This window comes from Dipodomys ordii, unplaced genomic scaffold (genome assembly GCF_000151885.1).
Source record: "Dipodomys ordii isolate 6190 unplaced genomic scaffold, Dord_2.0 Scaffold3, whole genome shotgun sequence".
Classification (NCBI taxonomy): Eukaryota; Metazoa; Chordata; class Mammalia; order Rodentia; family Heteromyidae; genus Dipodomys; species Dipodomys ordii.
This window is the reverse complement of record NW_012267219.1, coordinates 26,764,210-26,787,417: the sequence shown is the minus strand read 5'-3', so window position 1 is coordinate 26,787,417 and position 23,208 is coordinate 26,764,210. Positions and strand designations below refer to the sequence as shown.

General features: G+C 38.9%; 1 long non-coding RNA gene across 1 annotated transcript in view; it reads left to right on the top strand.

The window, feature by feature from the left end:
- The first annotated feature begins 12,596 nt into the window (after positions 1 to 12,596).
- Positions 12,597 to 23,208, top strand: part of LOC105988973 — a 35,409-nt gene continuing 24,797 nt past the window's right edge. The window contains exon 1 of the long non-coding RNA XR_001175225.1: positions 12,597 to 12,680. This is a non-coding gene — a long non-coding RNA (uncharacterized LOC105988973). The remainder of the gene's footprint in view (positions 12,681 to 23,208) is intronic.

Below are 23,208 nucleotides of genomic sequence, written 5' to 3'. Positions count from 1 at the left end.
CCGTAGCTTTTGTTAGTAAGCATCTACATTCTAGACTGGTTGCTTCTCTGAACAGCTTTCATCTGATTATTTAAAGCTTTCTTCGCAGTTACTTCCTATGTTGAAGCATTAAATCTCCTACCAGTTGGGACCTGTCCTCAATTTTCACCTATTTCACAGCTGTTCTAGGAGAAATCCTTTGTTGCCTGGCCAAGCTATGTCTGCTTATGTGTGAATTCCAATGGGCCTGAAGGTGGAAGGAAAGAGAAGTGGCAGAGAATGAACTTCGACCACAGGAGAATGGCTCCCTTTGCTCAGGCAGTTCCAGTTTTATGCTGGAAGTCCTGATCTAGTTCTGAATCACACCTCTTCATTCTCAAAAGTGTCCCAGTAAGGACACTTTAAAGCTTCAGAGGCTTTAAATTCAATCAGGGATAACAGGGAGATATGAACAGAAAGCAGCAATGTACAGAACAACACAATGTGTCACGAATGGCAACTGCGTGGTTTGCCCTGTCAGTGAGTGGCACCACATTTTAGGAGGGGCTGCTAAGGCTTCTGCCATCTGGTAAACTGTGTGGAGACAAGGCCTAAGTTGGCACTTACAGAACATTTACAATTTAAACAGACAGCGTAGAAAGGAACACAAACACTCAGCCCTTTGATGGAGACTGCAAAAATGAAAGCCAAGCAGACATTTTTCATTTCTTTAATTACTAGTCAAGATGATTCCTTCGCTTTTAAGCAAGCTGATACTATAGTCAAATCCCCTGGTGGCTTAAACAGAAAACCTATGGGGGTCCATTGAAATGTGTGGGTATTTTTGACAGGCTTCCTGTGGCTCCCTACCATAGGAACCATCCAGATGTCCTAATGAGATGATCACCGCTCTGAGGCTACCCAGTACTGTTACCAGGGGAACAGACCCTGGATGGTCCAATGTACTCAGCCTACAGTAGATTTTCCCCAGGAAACATCCTGGGTTTCAAGGACAGCTCCAAGGGGAAGAGTTACACAAGCCATCCCCTTGTTTGGCTGCATTTTCACCCATCTTCTTGGTCCACATAGTACAGGGGCTTCAGGAGAAATGACTACTGGGAGAAAACACATACATACAGCACTTTGGTGTGCTAAGGCATCTTAAGAAGTGTGAATTGTTTGTTATTCAAAACAGCCGCAAGGCATGAACACTGTTGTATGCACAACTTTGGAATCTAAGGTGTGAATGTTTCCCCACCTTGCTTTGTACCATTTAACTGAACACACAAACTGTTCTTTTTCTAGAGCTTCACAAGATAATTGGTATTTGTTTGTTTATTTATGTTCAAGGCCAGGGACTGAATCCAGTTCCTAGTGCCAGGCAGGTGTTCTACCACTAAAGCTCATTCCTAGATAATTAGTTTTTAGATTTCCGCCACACCCTCTTGGGAAACTCATTTGATTAAAATCTTAAAAATAATATTAATTTGCCTATCACCATGCCTGCTACTGAGTATTCAGTCGCCTTCTTTCTTATGAACAATTTCCCAACTTTACCTGAAACTAGTTGCATAGCCCAAAACTATCTAAAAGAAGATATAGTTTGAGGTGTCTAAAAAAGCGCGACTAAAATAATTAATCAAATAGCCATGGGCATTTTTGTTCTTTCCCTTTCTCTTTTATTTACCTAAAATGTGGACGGACATGAAGCTCTGGAGCCGGAGCTTAGGAAGCCTTCCTGAGAATCAGGAAATGGAGCCATTCTCTGATTAGTAATTTACAAACAACTGGGTGCCAGTGGCTCATGCCCATAATCCTCAGGAGGCTGAGATCTGAGGATCAAGGTTCAAAGCCAGCCTGGGAAGGAAAGTCCATGAGACTTTTATCTCCAGTTAACCACCAGAAAACCAAAAGTGGCCCTGTGGCTCAAAAGGTAGAGTGCTTCCCTTGAGCTGAAGAGCTCAGAGACAGCACCCAGGCCCAGAATTCAAGCCCCAGCACTGACAAAAAAAAAAAAAAAAGTAATAATTTGAAAACAGGAAGCCAGAAGGAAATAATATTATGAAACCACCATCATTCTATCAGCCTGAATGGCCTACTTCTGGACTTGATTATATAGAGGGGGAAAAATTACTACAATCTCTTTATGTTACTTACTTGAAAATTTCAACCTTAACACAAAAGGACAATTCTTCATGATAATCAGCTTATAAATGTTTATCTGTTGAATGTGCAACTTATCTGATATGAGTTTGGATGAGTGGAAGCCATAGTTTTACATACTTTAGTATTTGAATTATAAAATTTTACTAAACAATGTTGTGTGGCATTTCTGCAGATTCTAATAATAGAATCATGATCCTTTATACTGATTGCAGAATGCTACTGAAGACAAAACTTGGAGAAAGCCATTTCTCTTTCTTGATTTAGAACAGATATTGGGAAATCTAGAAGAGTTAAATCCAGATCCTTATCACTATGAAATAACATGACTATTTCTTAGTGTACAGGGAAAAGAAAGGCTAGTTTTTAAATTTTATTTATTTTTTTGCCAGTCCTGGGGCTTGAACTCTGGGCTGGGCCCCTGTCCCTAAGCTCCTTTTTTTGTTCAAGGCTAGTTCTCTAATTCTCTACCACAGTGCCACATCTGCCTTTTTCTGGTGGTTAATTGGAGATAAGAGACTCATGGACTTTCCTGCTCAGGCTGACTTTGAACCATGATCCTCAGATCTCAGCCTCCTGATTAGCTAGGATTACAGGCGTGAGCCACTGACGCACAGATGCTGAAACGTTTTTGAATGATACTTTTCTACCAGTTTTTGGTTATTTTGACTACATTATATTATTTAATCATTATAGCAAAGCCATGAGAAATAAAGGTTTGTGTGTGTGTGTGTGTGTGTGTGTGTGTGTGTGTGTGTGTGTGTAAGAGAGACAGAGACAGAGAAACACAAAAGAGGCCACACATATGCTACTTAATTTCATCAGGCACCATTCACATAGAATAGATTAAGCGTGCTCACTGGAGTTGTGAAATGTGACACTCCTAAATCAGAGTGCATTGCTGCTTTGCTTGTCTATTTTCCTTCTTTGGAGAGGAAAACAGCCTCCATTCCATCCCAGCCCCACACTTTCCCTTTGCTTGGGTGGTGTGACTCTTCCCCTTGACCCAGGATTTCATTTTGGTCACTTGATGTAGGCATGCCTTATCTGGCCACTGTGTTTCACAGCCACAGTTGTTCAAAGGGTAATCCTGAAGACAGATAGATGAGATCAACCTTCCTGGAATGTGTGCTGGAACTAAGGAATCTTTCTCTTCAACCCTGAGTCATCCAAAGCATGTGACTGTTTCACTCTGTGGCCCATCCCACTGCTCTGTACCTGGAACTTGCCTCAAAAGAGCTACAGCATTGTTTGGGCTCCTGGATCCAGCCATGTTCATGACACTGGACATTTTTCAGCCACATGAATCCATAAACATCTTTTTTCCCGGAAAAGCTTCTTTGACTTCTATTTCAGTCATTTACTAGCTAGCAAAGAATTTGAACTAATGCAGGTAGTTATTACCATCTCTATGCGGCTCTGAGGAATGAAATAACTTGCAAGCAGGTCAATAATTGATGGAAAAAGGATTGTGAAAAAGGGCAGTGTGGTACCCACATCCATCTTCTTCTTATTCTACTCTGTTGCCTCCCCAAGCTCTGATGAAAATCAATCACGATGGATGGAAATCATGGTGATTTATCACTAGGAATTCTAAAACAGGACATTATTTCTACAAACACAGTTATCACATTCCAAATTTTATGCTAATTTTAACTGGTAAATATATGGAAACAAGTCATCACTCTTTGTTATGAAAATATGTTCATGTTTACAAAACCTCAGAAAATATCTTAATGAGGTTGGTCAATAATGCCTTTTAAATACATATCTGCTATGCACATGGCTGAAGATTTATTATTTATAAGGAAACAAAAGAATGGACAACTGAAAATAGCAGTGTACACAGAGCATCACACATTGTTAAATCACTCAAGGATGGAAAAATCGTAAAAATGCTGTGGATCAGGGGTTGTTTATGAGCTAGGAGATGAAAATTATATAATGAAAGCATGACAATTTTAGACACTTGTAATGAACTTTTTGCAGCAATGAAAATGTTCGTGGATCTTCACTGTTCAGTATGGTGGATACAAGCTACTGTTGGGTACCTGAAATGTGGCTCATTCGACTGAGGAACTGTATGATGGAAGTCTACCATATAGACAGTGTAATTCTAGACAAATAAATCAGCACAGAGCACAGGCAACTATCTGGAATGGAAACAATAGGAAGTACAAGGTTTCCATGCACAATAAAATAATCTATTTCAGCTTGGCTTTAGCTGATCTGAGAGTGAAAGTTGGTCCAGATCTTAACAGACTGTCATTGGGCTTTCATTTGGTTCAGTTGGAAGATGTTTGCTCCTAAGCCACGAAGTACTAGGTTCAGCCCTGGTTGGGGGAGATGGAGCTGGTGCTATGGAGATGTAAAACTAGAAAGGATCAGCATAGAAATGGAAATGGCACAGGAGAGTACAGTGAGAGTGCAGACAAGTTAGAGCCTGCACTAAGGCAATGACAAAGGAAATATGTAAAGCATCGTGGAAACAGCAGTAAGAGTACTGAGAACTGATGAGAAGAGCGAAGAGCAAAAAGAAGAGCATTATGGGGAAAAACGATGGAAGGAAAATTAGAGATAGATTTGGTGGTATAATTCACGACTCAGAGAGCCTTTCTTAGGTTTTTTTTTTTTAGATGTTTTCAGATTTAAGTAACAATGTTAAAAATATAATCACAAAATTAAAGTATTGTTTTAGAAAATGTAGTATTAAAAATGCAGTTGAAACTTGGGAAGTAATCTACACCGAGATCACTGATCATCAAGTTCTAACCAGCAGGTTTAATCTAGTCTACTGTCTGTTTTGTAAATGAAACTTTATTGAAGCATGGTTTCTTCCATTGTTTTCACATGCCATCGTTAGCTGGTTGGCAGTAGACAATGAAGAAGTAGCTCCAGCAGGCCATTACACCCACAAAATTGAAATTATTTATTACTTAGTCCTTTACAGACTAGGTTTGCTGATTCTGATACAGATAATAGAAATCACAAGAATGAATGAGATCCTACTAATATGACTTACAATTTATTGTTTAAAATTTAATTTATTTTTGAATTCAGACACTTTTGGAAATAAGAGGTGGATTCATTGTGATAGTTCCATATATTCACACAGTGCATTTTGAATTAATTAATCACCCTAACATAGTCCCATTCCTCCTTTTTCCTCCCTTCTCCTAGTAATTATAATATTAAATTGTTTCTCGGAATTTTGACCTACCCACTTGTTACTATTACATTGACTTATCTGTATCTGAACCTATTAATTGTATTAATTATACAGAGGTTTTCCCATCATCGTAAAATATCTTATGGATTACTAAGAAATGAGCAAATTGTTTTCCATATAAAATACTATTTAAAAGATTGCATTTGTCTAGATATTTGGAAAGTAGTACTCATTTATGATTTATATTTGATTTTATATTTACATATTTTGTTAAGTAGAATACTGCATTCTCTCTGCTAAGGGATATATAATTCAAACCATATAAAACCCTTGCTTTACTACAGTTTCATACTAAGTAGGATCTGAAGCATACATTTAGCTTCAAACTTATGATCAAAGAAGACTGACAGCTGTTTATTTCTTACAAGGAGAATACATTTAACTATTAGTAAGAATGGAGTCCATTTGTGCTGCTATAACCAAAGTCTATAAACGTTATAACTTATAAACAACAGAAATTTCTTTTTCATAATTCTGGACACTGACCTAACATAAGACACCAGTAGATCCAACATCTCTTGGTATAATAGAAGGCCATACATTTTACTAGCACTAGGTTTTTTAACTCAAAGCCGTGTGCTTGCCTGGCAGGTGTTCTACCACTTAGACCAAGCCATTTTTTTGCTTCAGTTACTTTTCAGATAGGATCTCATATTTTTGCTCAGAGATCATTGCCTTTTTAACCAAGATCCTCCTATCTATACATAGGTAGAATCAGAAGTATAGCATTATCCTGGATTTTCCGGTTGGGTCAGTGCAATCACAATGTCTTTATGAGAAGGAAAATCAGGAAGAGTCAGAGGAGCTATGATGACCGAAGCAAGGATTGGAATGCTGTGTGTTGCACACAGAGACACAGGAAGGGTCTATAGGTCCCATTGGGAACTTAGAAAGTCAAGGAGACAGATTCTCCCCTAAGAGCATTCAAAAGAAATCAGCCCCACTAATATCTGGACTATAGCCTTCTGCAACTGTTCTTGAGTTGAGATCCCAGTCATTCCAGGGGGAAAAAGTATTAGCTAAATGCCAAAATAAATGGGGAACCACTGAACTTTGGCTTGTGAAATTTTCAGTGATTCTTTCTCAAAGAAGGAAAAGCAAGGGAAGGATAGAATAAATTAAACAATGCTAGCTTACATGGTGAACAAATTTAATTTTAGAATTTTATAATTATATTTTGCAATGTATCAAGTTGGTGATAAAAATCTTTTCATGGACAAACATTTTTAAATGATAAAACGGAACAAAATTTTAAGAAGGCCTATTCTTTTATAGCATTTAAATTTGGCAAAGTATTAAGATAATTGAAAACAGAGAAAACTGATTTGATGTGTTTTGTCTCTGAAACAAATACTGGCAAAAAGAAGCACTTTAAGTAAAGTGTAGAAGACAGTCCATTTCAAATTGACTAAAATATTTATAAAATTCAATAAGTCCCTGGAAAATATCCCTCAGTGAGCAGGATTTGCTCTGCAACTATAAAATACCTCAGCATACAGAGGCAGAGTATTTTCTCAGTTAAAAATATTATAGTCAACAAAGAAAAGTCAATACAAGCTGTCAAATATGTCAAGTTTATTAACTATTATAAAGACAATTTAAAAGAAAATTGCAAAGCAGGGTGCTGGTGGCTCATGCCTGGAATCCTAGCAGTTCAAGAGGCTGAGCTCTTAGGATCAAGGAGCAAAGCCAGCCTGGGCAGAAAAATTGTGAGCTTCTTATCTCTATAAACTTGCTCTAAAGCAAAGCCCATTAAAAAAAGCAGAATTTTTCCAAGAAAAGTATCGTGCTATTAGAGATGTGCTTAAAATTATATAAATAGGTACTGAAAAATTATTCTTATGCTAAATTTAACATTCAGAAAATCAATATAGTGAAATTATTTTTTACCTTACAAAGTATATATTATTCTAAAATTTTAGGTAGAATGTTTTAAATGTTGTCTGAATAGAATTAATTTCTTTTATATCAACAGCACAACTTAAGCCAATTTTTTAAAAATAAATCTCTCTTCAAATCTCCATCCTGGATCAGCCTTTGCAGCCTGTCTTCATTTTCTGATTTAACTAGAAATTCTTATAGAACCATACTAGGTCCATAGGGAATGGGGTTGATGTAAATGAGATAAATTCTCATTGTCCCTAGAGAAGTCATTATTTGGTAGTCAATGTCTGTAAATTTTAAAAATGATCAAGAGAGGGCATTATAATGTATTGTGTATAAATACAGAAATAAAGGGCAGAAGGAACTACTGGAATGACTGAAAATGGGAAATAAACTTGGGGTAGGGGATAGAATATTAGTACACATTTTTTTTTGTATTTGAATTTTAAAAATTGAGCCAGGCCCCAAAAGCTAATGCTGGTAATCCTAGCTACTCAGGAATCTGAGAGCTAAAGGATTATGGTTCAAAACCATCCTGGTAGAAAAGACCTCCAGACTCCATCTCTACTTAACTAGTGAAAATGCTAGAATGGAGGTATGGCTCAAGTAGTAGAGTACTAGTTGTGAGCAAGAAAGCCAGGCAACAGTGTGAGACCCTGAATTCAAGCCTGAATATATATTTATGCTGGGTGCTGGTGGCTCATACCAAAAATAGCCAGCAAAATGCATGACTGGAAGTGTGGCTCAAGCGGTAGAGCCCAACCCTGGCATCGGGGAGGACTTGAGTTCAAACACCAGTATTGGAAAACTTGTGAATGAACACATATTATTTTTATTTTGAAAAAGTATAGCAGGAAGTCAATATTTTTTCCTATCATTCTAAATATTTATGTATTTCTAGCTATATAGCTCATTTCTAACATGTGCCCTAGAAATTAATAACGCACTATAATCTGAGTGCCATACATACTGTTCTAGATAATTCTGGAATGATGAAAACATTTTCAAAGGGCTTCTGCTAGATTTCATCCTTTTACCACTCAAAATGGTGCTAACTCAAAGCCCTTTATCAAATATATAAATTGGGACCCAGAAAAATAATGAGCTTCTTAATTTTCTTCGTTCATTCTTCAAATACCACACTATATTTAATTAAATTCAAAGATGCTCTGCTACCTGCAGAAATCCTTCTTGCCACCTGAGCTAGAGCTAAAGACAACACTTCCCTAAATCCTCTTGTAAATATCAGTGGTGGGTGGAAACTCTGAGATTCAATAAAGGAAGTAGCACATCGAGATTAGGATGTTACCAAAACAGTGTATACTAAACACTCCCTCCTTCTTCCTCTAATTTTGGGGTAAACAAGTCAATGACCCTGAGTGCTAATGGGCTCCATGTAGGATAACATCTGCCCTCATGCCGCCGGGAGTGCCCATTATCGTGTGTCTTAGTCTGTGTAGTATTCTCTGACAAGGTTCATGGTGGTTCATCCATTGTGTCCACAGTTAGCAGCTGGAGACTCTGGTGGGGATGGACCAGGCTAACTCTTTTATTTTTGCCAGCCCATTGGTGGTCAGCCCCCACTCTACAAACAGACTAGACAAGCTGTGAAGGAGATTTTAATGTTGAGACTGCATAAGAGAGTCAGTAGAGTATCTGAATGGAGTTTCACAAAATGAGATCAGGTCACAAATGTGAACTGATATGGAGGGCGAGTACCCACTTCCTAGCCTGTGCCTTCTTCTCGTTTAAGTATAAGGAAGTAACTGATTATCATCACCCAAAGCCCCAGTCTCATAGAGCACTGGAGAGTCTCTGGGTTCTTTCTGTCCTTCTCACTAGGTCCCCATCAGAGCCGTCAGGATCATAGATGGTATTTCTCTTTCAGGGGGTTAGTATAAGAAAGCTAAATGTTTCATGGTGTCTGAAGGTGTATAGAGAAATAATATCTTCCTCTCTGTCCTCATCCTCAATAAGCCTCATCAGCGTGCTGTGGTTCTAAAGATGAGTGGTTCAGAATTCACTGTATCCAGGTAGACTTCTCCCTTGGGGGAAGAACGCAAAGGATGATTTCTTATTCAGATTTACTGTTTTGTTTGTTTGTTTGTTTTTTGCTGGTCTGGGGACTTGAACTCTGGACGAACACGGTCTCTGAGCTCCTTTTGCTCAAGGCTAGTGCTCTACCACATGAGTCAACATGGCTTTTTCTGTGATTAATCGGAGAAAGTCTCAGAGTTGGCTTTGAACTGTGATCCTCAGCTCTCAGCCTCCTGCATAGCTAGGACTACAGGCACAAGCCACTGACACCTGGCTTAAATTTATATATATATATAATATATTATATATATAAAACATATTATATATATATACTTTTCTGAACTGCAGATTAAACTGAGGACTTTGTGGCTACTAGGCCAGCACTTTATCCTTTGAGCTGTGTTCCCAATCTTACATGTCTGTCTGTTTTAGTGGTTAACCATCTCAATAGGTCAGAGCAAGGCAAAAACCAATCTCCCCACATTAATCCCAGTGACTGCAGTGCATCACATGTCCAGGTATTGGTTACATATGACCTAGCAGGGGAAGCACTTGCCCCATCTAATGCTGACATTTTTGCTCAAATCTACTGGCCTTCAAGGTCTCCTAGCAGAAGTGAGCCTTGTTAGATGCTCTAGAGATACTGCAAGCAAGCATGAAATATTCTGTCATGAAGCTTCTCACTCAGAATTTGCTACAGTAAAGGACATACATTAATGCTATTTTTAAGTGACTGAGAAAGATTCCATTTCTATATTGAGAAGATATATAATTCAAGGCAAATGTGTAGCTTAAAAGGAGAGCTTAGTTTTATTTGATTAACACCTTTAATCTGGGGAAAATAAAAGCCTTACAATTAGACATGAAGAAGGGAAATATTAGAATCCTTAGTAACTGCAGTTGGTATGGACAAGGATCATGACGGATGGATGTGATTTAACATGAGACAGTGAGAATTGTGATTAATAGTGCCCTTGACACAATTAGTAGTATCACCTTGGGAAAGTTAGTTCTTTACTTGTGTAGTTTGCATGTGTGAAGTACAATAATGTACTTGAGTCTTTTTTTTTTTTTTGTCAGTCATGGGGCTTGAACTCTGGACCTGAGCACTGTCCCTCACCTCTTCAACTCAAGGCTAGCACTCTACCACTTGAACCACAGTGCCATTTCTGGTTTTCTGCTGGTTTATTGGAGATAAGAGTCCCACAGCCTTTCCTGTCCAGGCTGGCTTTGAACCGCGATACTCAGATCTCAGCCCCCTGAGTAGCTAGGATTATAGGAGTGAGCCATAGGCACCCAGCTGTACTTGAATATTTATGAAGATTATGTGAGATCACACATTCAATGTGATTAGAAATGAGACATGGTGTTTCTGCCTGTAATTTGGCAGTTGGGATGTAAAAGCAGATATATCACAAGTTTGAAGTCAGCTTGGTTTACTAAACAAGACCCTGTCTCAAAAATGTATATGTAAAGATTTTGGAATGTAATAGGCACTACTAAGCAATGGTTATGATGATAATGATGATGAATGGGTTGAAAAGATAAGAAGTACCTTGGATTCCATAAAGTCTGCAGAACAGAGAAGCTTTTCCCATCTTGCCCCCAAACTTAGGCATATCCAGATCTTACTTTCTCTTCTCAGAGAGTGATAGAGAGGTAGATTGAATGTTCACCCCTGGTCACACCTCACAACGTATGCTTGCATGGGCTGAGGGGGTGGGGGCATAACCTTTGACACACAGTAACATAGATCCTGGCAGAGTGGGCAGTACACTCAGAACAAGTGCCATTCCCAATAGGAAATAGACAGAGATTTCATTTCCAGAAGAACAGGAATGTGGAATTTACCAAGGCAAATTCCATGGAATCCAGAAATTATCAGTCATGTGGAAACAGCTCCCTACAGAGAACCATCCTCTTCGATCAGTCCGGCCCATGCTGAGGACAAACACTGGGAAATGCTAACTCAGGAGGTACAAAGTTAGTGGACAGAAGTGTAGAGACATAAAGTAGAGTGGACATAAAGTAGAGTGGACATAGAGAATTGATTAAGGCCTCAGGGAGGCCCACAGTTTTGTTAGTTGTTGCACAATTAACTTGTAACTGTTTCTCATTCTCATTCCACTGTATGTTTGATTATCCTCAATGATTCATTTCATTAAAAAACCCCTTAGATTCATTAATGACATCCGGAGGAGTTTTAACAGTATTGGGCTAGAAAGACTGAGCTGATAAAGATCCCATTTTAGCAGAGATTTGTCTTCCTGATGTCTAGTCCTTTTAGCTCTGAGTGAGCTAATGAGTACATTTCACAACAGTTTCCTCCTTCAATTTCTCTACTACTGTTAGGAGTATCACACCTATTTTGTAGATGGCAGAGTTGAGTGCCTTTGAAATTTAAGTTATTTCCAAGGTTATAGTTTGCACGGTAATTCAGAGTAATACCTAGGCCAACTTGAGTCAAACCAAATCCTTGGCATTCTCTTGATCACATCGCCTTCTGAGAAGCACTTTGACAAAAATAGGATGTTCTTATTTGCTTCTGATTTCTTTCTTTTTTTTTTTTTTTTTTGGTCAGTCATGTGGCTTGAACTCTGGGCTTGGGCGCTGTCCCTGCGCTCTTCAGCTCAAGGTGAGCGCTCTACTGCTTGAGCCACAGTACAACTTCTTGTTGGCTTATTGAAAATAAGAGTCTCATGGACTTTCCTTCCTGGGCTGGCTTTGAACCATGATCTTCAGATCTTAGCCTCCTGAGTAGTTAGGATTACAGGCATGAGCCACTGGTGCCTAGCTGCTTCTGATCTCTAAATATTACATTTTAAAATCTAATTTGGCTTTAAGGCGGTTATAGGTCGAATATGGAATCTCTGAGCTGGTGATATTTCTAAGGTTCCAGAACTATATTCAATCTAAGAAGAAAAATCAGTTCTAATGGAAATGATGGATATATTGAATATTGAGTCTTAAAATATTCATTTCATATGAGGAACTGTTTCAGAATTATACACCATGCTTACACATGACAGAAAACATCAATATCAGTAGCCTTCCGGCATGAAGTTAGTGCTGAAATTTATACCTAGCCTATCTCTAAAATGTTTATGTTTAATAATTTTGAAGCAGCCTTACTCATTTTATTACATTCATACAACCAAACCAGGCTAAGCAATAGAAGTGTAATACACATTTCTCATGTCATATGGGAGAATGTTCATTGGTTAGGAAGATCTTGCATTCACAGACTCCATCCAGCACCTGCAGTTAGATGTGCATGCCCCCTCTCCTCCTGTATTAACTCTCTTCTCTATTGTTTATCCTTGCAGGATTACCAGATAGGAAGAAGAGGCTGCCACGCTGGCGTATTTCCAGATCTGAAGCTGCTGCTTTGAACCAGCCACTTTTTAAGGTAAGAGAGATTGAGAGATGGTTTTATTTTATCCAGGGGATATTGTGACCATGTCAACAGCAGCCTGGGTGTATACAGGATGAGTCAATCATTTCTTATAAGGAGCAGTGGGCACATGTGAGCAGTGTCTGATAGCCTTCATCCTCTTTCTGGAGTTGCCTGTATTTTCTTACTGAGCTGAGGAGCACACTCAGGGCCTTGAGCATGCTAAGCAAGCACTCTAGCACTGCATAATCTTCCCAAACTCCTGATGGAGCTGCTTTTTAATGATGTCTGTGTAACAATTGCTTCAAATGACTTATTGAATTTTCCAGCTAGTAGAGATGTTAGGAATGATCGAATGTCAGGCCTATCATTTTATGGAAATAGGAACCCAGAGAAGTGACATACTTTTCCCCAGGCCACACAATTGCTAGTGACAACTGGAACTGGTATGAGAAACCAAGTTTGCTTAAACTCTGCCTTCCTTGCCCAGGCAAATAAATGACCTGACTGTGGCATGGGCATATTGGTACCTGAATGGAGCTGTTTTGATTGAACTGGTGTCATATGTACAAGTTCCTGAAACTATGCTTAACATTTCAGATACACTGACACACTGATAAACACACTTGAGGCTGATTAAGCATTTTAGATTTAACTCTTTTTAGATTCCTTAGACCATAGGTCTCTCTTACTTAGGCCCTGAGTTCAGGCCCCATTACCAGCACACACAAAAACATATCCATGAAGTACAGTTGGGGTGGGTGGCAGCTCAGTAGTAGAACTTTTGCCTAAAAAGTCATGAAGTTATTTTGTAATTCATGTCTGTAGGAAGGAAGTACATAAAAACAGATCCTGAAATTTATTAAACAACTATGTTTATGTAAAAAAAATGTAAGAAAAGAAAGATCACCAGTGTATTTGTCATAAAAGCTTGCTGTGTCTATGCGTGCATGCTTCAGTTGTAGCTATATCGATTGACATTTTTAATATACTATTTCCAGCAGCAACTTTGTTCTGTTTCATGCCAAATTCCTTTTAGGAGTTCCATGTGACTCAAATTAGCATTTTTGGCTTCCAAAATACCTCTAATGAACCATTTATAGTTGGTTACTTTTTTTTTAAGAGTGCTCAAAAAATTAGGTTGTGACAGTTATCCAAAACATAATTTGTTATGCTGCTTAATTATTTAATATGCTGTTTAAAAATTTAAACATGGCCTCTGGTTGGTTGGTTGATAGAGTCCCATTAAGGTGATTTGAAGCTCCTTCAAGACCATAATTATCTACTGAATCCTTCATGGTTCAAATTTAGAAATTAGGTTGTGTTCAAGTATTTCTTTAAAATATCATGAACCACTTAGATATTTAAAATATTAATTGCCAAGTGAAGGAAATGGAGTGAAATATCATATGAAGGCAAAAGTGGTCTATTCACACAGTGCTTCTTTATTATATTATGTAAATTTTCATATATATATATACATATATATCCTCCTATATCTCAGGTTTCCTATGGGATTATAAATGCATGCCATTTTTCCTAGATTGTTTGTTGAAATGAGGTTTTTCACTAAAGTTTTGCCTAAGCTTGCCTGGAACAGCAATCCTCCCAATTTTCACCTCCCAAGTAGCTTGGATTATAGGGTGAACCTCCTTGTCAGCTTGAGTTCACTTTACACTATAATTTTCCAATTCATCCATCTTAAATTCAGCAGTGATAGTAAAGTATGCTATAGGTCTCTAACAATTCCAACTCAATATTTTAAAATTCAGAGTTGAGTGGGAAGTGCCCTACTCTTTTGGCATTGAGATCAAGAATACTTTTAAGAAAAAAACAGGGGGGGTGAAAAATGCAAGACAAAAGAAGATAAAGGTAATGAAGTGGTTAAACTAAAAGTTAAGGGAAATATGAGAAGCCACAGACACTTGAAACCTTAGACAATTTCTTGGGCTTAAATCTAGAAGTCAGTTAGGAAACTATAGTTAGAGGGATTTGAAATTTTCAACCAAGCTTTTAAGATTGAAGGGAGGACCTTAATGATTTGAATACAGGGTGCAGAATGTCATTTTTAGAAAGCCACCTCTTAGAGAACTCTGGTGGCTGATCTGAAATAATGACCCCAGGGTACTTGGCTTCATATTTCTCTCATGAACTACATTTACAGAGTAGAAAAGCAAAAGAGCAAGAGGAGGTTTCCGCTTAGAACATTTTTTAAAATTTAAATTATATATTCAGGACAAAGTCCCAGTCTCAAAAAGCAGTAGATTATGACTGCTAAGAGGTCACAGGCTCTCCTACTCTTAAGAGATAGCACTCATAGCTGAAGCTACCCAGAAATTGCTTGTTAAATACTGAATAAAACAAAAGCAAAGCTCACACAGGCAAGGATAGACAGCTTTATTAAATTTTTTTCTCTTGTGTATTTTGCAAAATTATAGACTGACATTCAAAATTGCTACACTAACCATAAACTCATGAGAGTTATTGAAAAGTAGAGATGGACACAATTTATACCAGAAACCCCTGTGTGGGGTAGGAGCTGAGTCATTAGAAGATAAGTACAATTGTGGAGAGAGAGAACAATTGGATTTGATTCTGAGCAGCTAAGGAAAGAGCTTGAGGCTTTGCTTCTTAATGCCTGCTTGAGCTGAAGGCTGGAGAATGGGAGTTGAACCCTTGGTAAAAGAATATTGGTAGGAAACTGGGAGCCGGTGGCCCATACCTGTAATCCTAGCTACTCTGGAGGCTAAGATCTGAGGATTACGGTTTGAAGCCAGACCAGACAAACCACTCAGAAAAAGCTGGAAGTGGTACTGTGGCTCAAGTGGTAGAGTGCTAGCTTTGAGCACAGAGGCTCAGGGGCAGTGCCCAGGTACTGAGTTCAAGCCCCAGGACCAGCAAAATAAATAAATAAATAAATAATATAGATAGCTAGATAGATGGATAGATAGATGGTTAAGTGTTCTGAGTGATTAGAGAGAAGATTCCCCAGTTTAGCCTGGGGAACCACCTGCTCCCCCATGCATCTCTCTGACATCTTCTAAGCAAGGCCAGCTTTCCTTGTGCCATGCAACTTACACAGTTGCAAGGGGACTGCGCTCTCAAGATCTCTCCTTTGGTTGTTTGTCCCGCCGTCACCATCTTAATAATGGTATTTTAGAACTTTGTGCTTTACACAACTGAAATTCAGTAGAACAGCAGAGCATGCAGATGAGCACAGAGATATGCACAGTATTTGTGTTTGCCACTGCCTGTTCCTCATTTGCATAGTGTTTATGATGCTTCATAGCATTGAATTCCAATGGAGCTGTGATGAAAGGCTGAGAGTCAGTCCAAGGTTGCATGAAAATTCAGTCAGCCTCAAGAGTCCCCACTTTTTTTCCTAAAGTTGAATATGTTTTGAGTCAAAAAATAGAGCAATGGGATGCAAAGAAATGTCAGCAACTTAGGCATCCTACCATATAGTTCCATTCGCATGCTATTTCTATGAATGACTCCAACACTTGCTACAAATGACACAGAAGCCAAGGGAGAGGGAATAGCTCCTCTGCGTTTCATTCTTCCTCACAGGTCAATTAGCCTGGGTGAGTGTGTTGGTAGAATGTGCATTTATTATTAAGAAGGAAAATAAACAAAGCCAGAACATTGAATCTACTTTTCTGGTTAAAAAACAAAATATAAATATATAGGTACTACAAAGTATAACTTGTAGCCTTTGGACTCTTCTGGGCATGCTCTTATAGTTGGTATTTAAAACTGACCTTGTACAATACAAAAATGAATGGGAAATTTTATGACAATAGCTAAAATTTTTTATTTAGGCTTAGTGGCTCAAACTTGTAATCCCAGGTACTCTGGAGGCAGAGATCAGACAGATCATGGTTCAAGGCCAGCTGAACAAAAATGTAGCCAAACCCAATCTTGTTAAAGCAACCTAGGTTGCTTTAGAATATTGGAGTCTTTATTATACAGTAAACAGGCCGCAGGCTGCCAGTTGTTACAAAGGCCTGCAGCACACGAATACACACAACACAGCCAGGAAACATGCTAAAGAGGAAAGAGATAACAAAAACAATACCAACAAGTCAATTCAACTCCAATGGAGAGCTGAATTGGGACTCTATGATGACTGGAGACTAGACAGGACACAAGACACAGGACACAATCACAGATACACCTGTGGCATAGAGTCCCAAGTCTAGGCTAGTCCAGTCCTAAAATAGGTTAGCACAGGGGCAGATCCTCAGGAAATTCCCAGTCCCAGGCACTAGAATGACAGATTCAGTAACCTATCAGCCAAGTGCCTGCCCCTGCCTCCAGGGGTCCAAGCACGCCCAATACCTGTGAGGCAGGTGATTGGGGGGAGGACGGGGGTTCCTTCCTCCAGCATGAAGACAAGATGCCAGACCCTACCATCCACCATGTGACCAATATGGCGCTGGCCAGACCTGGCCTCCTTACTTCAGTATATATGGGTGGTACTAGCTATATAAAGAGGCTGTATGTAGGAGGCTCATGATCTGAAGCTGGCTCCTGGCCCAAAAAGTGGGGAAAAAAGTAACTGAAAAAAAACGGAATCCAAAGAGTTAATCGAGTGCTTGTCCAGCAAGTATGAGGCTCTGAGTTCAAATCTCAGTATTGCTATCTCCCAAAAAAAGTAGTAAACATTTAAAAAACAATGTACATTTTTTCTTAGAATTACACAAAATAGTATAGCTTGAAAAAATATAACAAATCAGGAGAGCAAAGGATCAGGCCTTACATTTTAATGTCCTGGATGGCATTTGTTCTGCTTTTTCAACAAGCAACTGTGCATTTTTATATTGCATTGAATCTTGTGACTTCTATTGCCAATCTTACTTTTAGGCCAGTACTCTTAAAGAATGCCTTGCCAGAAAATGCTGGAAGGGAAGAATGCTCAGCAGGGAGCAGAAATTTAAAAGATTACCTAACTTCCTTCTTAGTCACAGTTCAATCTGAGAGCACTGTCAGGATCTCCAGGGAAGCAGGCAGATCTGGGCTCTGTCTGTTAGCAATGGGCCTTGGGAAAACTATCTAACCATTTGAGTATAAGTTTCTTCATGTGTGAAAGTGGAATGATAAGTTGTAGAGGGAGGTTGTGAAAGGTAGACATAGCTTTTGCAACGCATGTATCAATATATGAGAGCTATAATGGATATCCATGGATCACAAGATGTTTACAGTACGTGATAGCTAAAATGCTGGTTTTAATTGAGGGACCTGTTATTTTCTAGGGCCTCTAGATTTTTCCTTATGTGAGATACCACGTTTACTTTGTGAAGATTTGAAAATTTGTGCCTCCTTCCTCCGGACTAAATTCCCACTTAGCAACCCACTTCTGACTATCCAAATTTCCTTTCCACAGGCCTGTTGGAATTTTTTCTTTTAAAGTGTGAAACAATCCCGATCATTTCAGTATGAATATGACCACAAGCTGAGGCCATACCTTGCCTAGCAGTGGATATCTGGTGGATAGGAAAGAATGTGCTTCTTCAAGGGGAATGTGAAGTAGAAGAAGCGTAGGAAGGAAAAAATAAAAGTGAAAAAGAAAAACCAACATAAACGAAGGTTGCCTTCTTGGTAGTTACAAATTAGATTCATAAGCATCAACCTAGAGAAGTATGACCAAAACAAAAGACACAATCCATTACTTCTGTGTTTCATATCAAATAATGGATTGATTGCTGCAAAAAATACCCTTGTTATCTAAAAATTCTGAAAATGTCCATTCAAGACCTTGCAGGCCAGGAATAAAGACAGACCCATGCTCAGGAAGTTCGCCATTCAGGGTACATTCTCACTACTCTCCCCCCAACCCCCCTCTACCTCCCCCCAATACCCTTCTACCCCACCCCCATCTCCACCTTCAATGTATAATGTAGGAAAGAGGAAGTGCCAGGAGAACGGAGAGGTAAGATGTCCAGGAAAAGTGCAGCTGTCTTCGCACTTGAGAGTTGTGTATCTCTCTTTACTTTTCCTGTCTCATGCTATCCTACACGAAGTTTTGCTTTAGGACAATGTTTAGATGATAAGAAACTTTTCTGCATAGATATAAAATGTCAAACATAATGCCATAAACTTTCCACCTATGTCATTGGATAATTCATGTAAATATTGATAGTTTGAGAAAATTCAAACCTAAGCTAGCAGAACTCCACTTGGCTTCTCTTGCCACTTGGCTTCCCTTAGTACGACCTGAGGTTTCAAAAGAAATATAGCTTGTCCTTCCAAGCCTTTGTATGTGTTGTTTCTTCTGTCTAGATCAATGTCAACGTCTCACTCTGATTATATTTGATTTCAAATGCACCTCAGCTATGGACTTCTTAACCACAGGGTCTAATCATTCTCTGTTCTGTCCCATGAGGTAACTCCTACACGTGTGTTGTTGCTTTCCTTCTCATGTTGTGCAGGGAGTTTACTGTTTGATGACTTTGCCATCACTTTTTATGGGAAGGGACATGTCTTTTCTGTTTCTGTGTATTCAGTGTATGATAGGGGCTTAACTTTTTTTTTTTCTAAAACACATTGCTTTGGGTACTCAAAACTAAGGAGATAGTGAGAAGATCAGAAAGTAAACCCTATACACTTTCTGAGCCAGAGAGTCTTTACTGCAATTATTCACATTTACTGTTGTAGTGTAAAATCAGAGATACATCGTAAGATATATGGCATAATGATGGTATATGTTCTGAGCAATGCATTGTTAGGTGATCTTGTCATTATGCAGACATCATGGAGTATACGCATACAAACTCTGATGGTTACAAAGTCACCAGCTGAAATAATATCACAAGACTCCCACTGATCTGTGATCTGAGGTGTGTTGCTATGTAGCATAAGACTCAAATGAATGTATGTGACTGTGTTCAAATAAGACCTTGTTTCCTAAAAATAGGCCACAGGCTGGGTTTGGCTTTCAGGCTATGGTTTGCTGACAAATGATGATTAGGAGTAGGAATAGAGATGCATACATATCCAAGCAGAAGGAACATCATGTGAAGGGCATGATGTCAGAGGAAACATCACAGGTAAAATACAGCTAGTGGAAATGGCTCAGTATATATGCTAATGAAGTGAAATAAGATAACTAAAATACATGGCAGGAGATGGAAGACCCCAGTGCCAGAGTGAGGAGTCTATTCTAACCCCAATAGGTAAGGGAATATCACTGAAGTTTGGGGGCAAATTAACACAGGGCATGGCTATCTATCAGAAACTTATCCACCCATACTGTACTAGTGGCCTAGAAGATCAAGTGATATGGGAGATAACCTATGCAGGACAGTCACCACAGTAAAGATGGAAAAGAGTTGAGCTCACACAAGAACTGCATGAACAAAGCTGTAGGACCAGGCAACTGCTTAGATGCCAAGTGAGGAAAGAAGAAAAAGTAACACTAAGTGTCCTACCCTGGTGGCCTGGGAATACTCAGACTCAGAGACACTAGGAAAGGCAAATGGCAGGACTGGTTTCAGAGTGAGACAGAGACAGAGACAGAGAGACAGAGACAGAGAGACAGAGACAGAGAGACAGAGACAGACAGAGATGGAGAGGGGGAGGAAGAGGGAGAGAGGAGGGAAGGGGAGGGAGAAGAGATGAAAATGTTGCTTCAGACATGTGAAGTCTGATTTTAATACTTGTTTTGCCTGGTCAAAGCCCAAGTTTAAATACTGTGACTAATAACAACCTTCCTTTCCAAAAGTGGATTAAAATGTTTCTGCCATTTGGCAAAGACAAGGCTTTTAAGTTCTTTTCTAAAATATACCCTTCTATGATGTTTGATGTCTGTTTAAGTTTTATTTTAAGCTGTGCTTGTTCTAACAACTTACGGACACTTAGGAAGTCACTTTTCCTTCCCTGGGCCTTTTATCTTCCAGACACAAGCTGTGTAATTTTGAACCCATCATGGTAAGTTCCCATGTGCACTATAAAACCGGACAGGTTAAAAGTTAGAGCAGTGAATTTGGGTCCTTCCTTATAAACAAGGATGACTGGTGCAAGTAGAGACACGTAGTCTATAGGAACACAAACACCCAAAATGCCAAGCTAGAAGGAGACTTGAATTTTGATCCAAAGATGTGTCCAGGAGGAAAATAAATGTGGGACAGAGAAAGTGAGGTGAGGAACTTAGAAGATCTGTGTCAGGTTGTCAGATTTTTATAAGATACACTCAAGGACAGAGGCAAAAAAGTCAGTGATACAGTTAAGTTTGTGAAAAGAAGCCAGGTGGGCTACAGATAGAGAACATTAACAAAGGGGAGACTAGCTGGCTCTAAACTGCTTACCCTAGAGCAGAAGTGTGTCCATACCTAAAGCCCAGATTGTTTAGTTTCTCCAACATCAAGAAAATGGCAGAGCTGGTTAAGAAGGGACCTCAACACAATTGAAAGATATACTCAACCTGCTCTCACATATGAAAACATAGACATTAAAAAGGATGATCAAATTAGAAGTTACAAGAAAAGCTTACAAATGAAAATCATGCCCTAATCCGAGCAGAGTCTATAGTTAAATTCATTGTATTCTCCCAATAATACACACACACACACACACACACACACATACACACACACACACATTTGATGATTGTAGTGTGGTTATGTGGTTATGTAAGATGTTAATGTTGCCGGAAACAGTGAAAAAATATATGGGAACATTGTTTTTTGTACAACTTTCCTAACGAATCTAAAATGATTCCAAACTAAAAGGCTTAAAACAAAAATGTTTTCTTCCCCAAACCTCTTGGTCCTACAAATTACCTAAATGGAAACTTAGTTATTGCTTAGGATTATACAGTCCTCACTGTATAATAAGTCAAAAAAACTCAGTTGCTTAGGGTACCTGTAATAGAAACTGACTTGGTTTGTTAGCCTGGCTCTGCTCTTCTGTGTGCTCAGAGCAAATTTACCTAATGCAAGGCTCTATTTACTTTTCCTATAAAATGAAAGCAGTAATGATGCTTACATTCTACAAAACAATCTGGAGATCTTTGCACAGTGTCTAACACATAAATAGTACTCAATAAATGTGACAGCAGTAGTAGAATATTGAGTAGTAGAGTATTGCGTGCATGGACAAGCAAAGCAATCAGAGGGTGTGGTGTTTGGCATATTTCATCACTGCTCTGATTAGATACATAACATGTTTTGCTATGATTTGGACTCACAAACAGAGGATGTGACTTGTTCCAGTGTCCTCTCAAAAATACAATTTTTCAATCCAGCTACTCTTTTTATATAAAAGTAAGCAGCATGACCAGACGGTCCCTGTTCTGGAGTTCCAGAATGATATTAAAAATGAGTAGGCAGAGGGATTTTATTAGTCGTCTGTTGGCTTCACAGCAGTCATTTCCATGAAATTATAGAACAATGACAAAATTAAGCAGCTCTGCTGGGCTTTGGAAAGCTGGTCCCTATGTCTGTAAATGCTCATAGGTCAGGAATGTAGAACGGGAGCAATAAATTGGGGAATTACTGCTGGATGATTCCAGGTTCCTTTCAGGGGCTTGGATGGAGAAAAATAGGCCAAAGACAAGAAATACTGCTAAATTGAAGAAGTCCTGAGTACTTCAATCTTCCGGTTAGCACTATGCACCAGTGTTACAGAGGACCTTTCCCATGAACTGCTAGAATCTTCCCAGCTCAAAGAAAAGATGAAGAAAACCTTGAAATCAAAGCTTGGACCTTGGACCTCACCCAAGGATGGGGCCTTCTTCAAGTTCTTTCTTGGCCTACCAATCCTTGGCTTAGACTTGGGTCCCTGTCCTGTCTCTTCTACCATTCCCTGAAAAGTGAGAGCACAGCTCAGCATTAATGTGAAGCATAGTTGTCTTCTTGCTACTTTATACCCATTTCCCACCAACCAGACCCTCTAGCTTAGCACCTCAGAAACTTATGACAGAAGTGAAAGAAATGAATATGGAGCTTAAGACTCAATATGTGTGCGCAAGCCCTACTTAAACTAAGTACTGATAGAAGAAAGAGACTGCTCATATCCTAGACACCGGTTTGGTTTTGTTTCTTTACAGTCAACAGATTCCTGTTGAATTTTAAAGCAAGATCTTTACTTGATCTCTAAGATCCACATAGGGTTTTTGTGAGGCTTAAGTGGGAGATATTAAAAAGTATTTCATACCTAGTAGGCATTTAATGCACATTATTTTCCCCCTTGCTATCCTTGAGAGAGCTTTAAGACTGTGTCAAGTTAGTTTTTGACATAACGACTTGTTCGTCTCATTGTTGCAATGGGTCCACCTGTATCCCTATTTAAAGATTTGTTTTTTCCCTTACCCTCCACAAATTATACCAACATCAAATACAGTGAAAGCAGGGGTTGTACCATGGGGGAAGGACATAAAAAGCAACAAAGAAACAATCTTATAAATATGTTAGAAACAATTGCATGAAAGAAAAAAACATTTGAATACATATCTTAGGGTTCATTCCCCTAACATCAACTTATCTGACCTTTTCTGCTTGACTCAGACATATACTAGTTATTGCAAATAAGGGAAACCATGGGA